General features: G+C 33.6%; 1 protein-coding gene across 1 annotated transcript in view; it reads right to left on the reverse strand.

Moving 5' to 3' along the window:
* Positions 1-3,285, reverse strand: part of LOC144978311 (uncharacterized) — a 21,508-nt gene extending 18,223 nt beyond the window's left edge. The window contains exon 1 of the mRNA XM_078924179.1: positions 3,267-3,285. The gene's annotated coding sequence lies outside the window, so the exon portion shown is untranslated. The remainder of the gene's footprint in view (positions 1-3,266) is intronic.
* Between the last annotated feature and the right edge of the window lie 505 nt (positions 3,286-3,790).

The raw sequence follows: 3,790 nt of genomic DNA on the forward strand, positions 1-3,790 counted from the left end.
CTCTCTTTCTCTCTCGAAAATATATCATGATATCACACACACACACACTTACACACACACAAACACACTTACACATACGCTTTTATTCTCCTCACTACCTTTATTTCGTACCTTTTTATTATCTATTATTATATATCTCACACGTGGGTACTCTTCACATATCCATTCTGTCCTCGTTTTCAATCGTTATGTCACTTCGGGAAAGTCTCCTCGAAGTAGGTGATGCAAAATATTTTTTTAACGTTCTGTTTTGGATTTTAAACTGCCTGTCTGATTTGCCTGACGTTTTTATTTTTATAATATTCTAAAAATAGAGAATGTTGCTTACATTTCAAGACGTTCAAAGCTTTTTCTTTTTATACAGGTCTTAATAGCGGGTATTTTGTGTAGGCAGGGCGGGCTTTCAGCTCTTCTTACAATTATGTCTATTCTTTCCCTATCCCCAGAAGTGGTGGTCCCACCCAAATTGCTAATTCCAAAAGTTATAACGAATGACACATAAAACATAATTTTACGGATTTCTTTTGTGACGTGTAATGAACTTAGTTTTCTACGGAAGAAAATCTAGAACAAAGTTTTGAACAAATATTATTTACATGAAAAAAAAAACAAGCAAAAAACAACAACAAACAAACGCCAGTTTAGCTTATTAATCAATTATAAATCCTAGGTATGTTTACGAGTCAATAATTTCTACAATTTGATTGTAAATTTTAGGGGCATTGCTGATTTTATTGAGTTGAAAATTAACAACTTATTCCTTTGTTTTTTGTTGTTTTTTGTTTTGTTTTGTTAGTTTGTTTTTTTTTGGTTTTTGTTTTTTTTTGTTGTTGTTGTTGTTGTTGTTGTTTTTGTTTGTTTTTTTTTTTTTTGTTTTTTGGGGGGGGGGGTTGGTGGGGGCGGGGGTTGTTTAAGAAGTAAAAGAAAATTTTGTTGACACCAATTTACAAATGTTGCCACTCCTCAAAGTAAGCCGATTCTGAGTCGCCTAGAGCCTTTGATAACTGAATTGTCAGCAAACTTAACTGTATTTTCATAGTGAGCCCTCTGGTCATTTGAACAGGTGGTAAAAAGTGTTGGTGACAAAGCACAAGCCCGAGGAAATCCAATGTTTGATGTCTTTAGACTGGAGACAGTGTCATTCAGTTGTCCGTATTTAACTCTCTAAAGTCCAAGCTATGATGCCGTTGTTAACATTTATTAAACCTAAAAGATTTTTGATCATAATATGTTGTTGAATTGTATTGAAGGCAGTAGAGAAGTAGATAATAAGGAGCCATGCATAAGATCTTTTTCTTGTTTTCAGATGTTATTTGAAAATACAATACAGGTGTCCTCGACACTTCAATCTAATTTGTACATAAGCTGAAACTGAAACACCGGAAAGAAGGCGGAAAGAAAAACGCCTCCAACTTCTACACAGAACAGTACATTCAAACAAAACAGCAATAACTCTACCACAGTATTTCACAAAACAACTCTGTACATTCACAAGAAATTACCATAGCAGTAAGTTCACAACCCCCAACACACAGAACCAACACATAAAAACAGTTTCTTCCCAAGAACCATCAAGGAATGGAACACTCTCCCACCAGAAATCCTAGATAATATCAACAACAAAAAAATTGGTCAACTATTAAATATTTATCTTTCAACTCAACAACACAATAATGAAGAAAGTCACCACATAATTGTTTAAAATCTGCAGTAATGGGCAATCCGCCTTTTGAAGATAGAGACGTTGAATTTTAACTTGAACTTGATAGGAATGGACGAGGATGGACATCCCAACGCTAATGAGAAAAGCTCAGGACAAGGCCTTATTACTCACTGCAAAGTCATCTCTCATGTCTCCTCTACGAGCACTCCGGACAGGAGAAAGAGGTGAGGTGAAGTAATCCTCGGGTATCGGTCCGGTCGTAGAATTTCTAGGAATTCTAATTCTTTTTTTCTTTTTTTTTTTTTTTTTTTGGTATCGGCGCATAGATTGAGCAATTGTGATGTCACTTAACGCTATTGAGGCCGGGAAAACTGATTCAGTGGCTTATAGTTATAGCTCTTTTAAAAAATCGATTGATAGCACAAGGCAGACTCCCTTCAACGTTTCTCTGCCAAGGAACCGATGAAGAGAGAGTTGTGACAGATTCGTATTATTATTTTTTATGACAACCGAACAATTGAAAAAAAAATTCTTTGGTTTCATAATGTATAAAATCGCAAGTCACATTAATGCCTTAACATATAATGAATTGCGTCACAGATAACACAGATAAACTGCTTCAGTGGCCTATAGCTATTTTAACACAGATATTCGACAGATTAATATTATTATGGTCGTAAATCTTGAGAAAATCAGTTAATTCTGCTCACGGACTGTCTTCCTCATTGTTGACTGATTGTCATGCTCGTTTACCGGGGAACCCCCCCCCCCCCCCCCCCCAAATTCGTTTCTGTAAGCGGTATAATAGAAGAAAACTTGTGCGTCTAAAATCATTTGATTGAAAGAAGAAGGAAAAGAAGTAGAAATAATAATAATAATAATAATAATAATAATAATAATAATAATAATAATAATAATAATAATAATAATAATAATAATAATAATAATAATAATAATAATAATAATAATCATCATCATCATCATGTGTCCATTAATTCGGGCAATTTTCCCCAAATAACCGGTATAATAATAATATTCTCAATAAGGTATACGGTCGAGATCATGTAATATGTAACGACGTGCACCGCAGGTAGTTGAAGATTGAACGAATGAATGATGAATTGGCAGATAGGCAGGCTACTCATTTTCTAGAAAAAACAAAAACAAAACTAAAACAATACGGTTTACTTTCTATTGCAGCGCTTATGCAATAATAATACATATCCATGACCGACTATAGTTACGTCATGTACATATCATATTATTGTGTTGTAAAAATGCTAAATTCAATAAAGCCTATATAACGAAAGAAGTTGACAAATCGCATTTTTCATATTATTTTTGGACCGACAGGTGGGTGATTAGTTCTCACTAAAATATCTAAATTTAAGGTTACACGTGTGTTGGTATATTTTATATGGCAGACAGATGCTGTCAACGCATAGCATAAATTATAGACCACCGAATGGACAACGCAACACAGATCGTGTTCCACGATTTATTTCTTCTGCATCAAATACTATAACTATTATTAGTGATGATTTGACAACTTGATATTTACAATACTACTTATATCTATGATAAAATATTTCACCATGCGTACCCAATGTCAATGCCAACTTTGGGATTAAATGCCACTGTGATCATATATTTTCTCCCCCTGCCTCCCACTCAACTTTTGTTTGTATTGATTTTCGGCAATGGTTAGAGTTCACACATGAAGTTTGTCATCTGTTGAACTATAAGTTCTCTCGTCTCATATCAAGTATATAATATTTGCTGTCAGACAATCGATTAATCAGGCACACTCTAATCCGAAAGCAGATTAAATTATAAAGAAAAATTCATTCATTAAAAACTTTAAAGACAAGACAGTAGAGAGTAGAGACAAGAGTGTTGCGTTTAAATAATATTAATACGCAATATAAAATAGTTCTAAAAATAAACTCGCTCAATTTAGAGCAAATAGATTCTGATTTTCGAATAACTCCCATTATTTTATAAGCACGTTGTTTTTTAAATTAATGATAACGTTACTTGAAAATCTGAAAAATATTATTAAATTTTGGAACCTTTTGGAAATTATATTTATCGATCTCTGTGCCCATTGTGCGGAAATATTCCCTC

The sequence above is a fragment of the Berghia stephanieae genome, chromosome 8, assembly GCF_034508935.2.
Source record: "Berghia stephanieae isolate SIO BIC M18660-M18661 chromosome 8, UCSD_Bste_1.3, whole genome shotgun sequence".
Taxonomy (NCBI): Eukaryota; Metazoa; Mollusca; class Gastropoda; order Nudibranchia; family Aeolidiidae; genus Berghia; species Berghia stephanieae.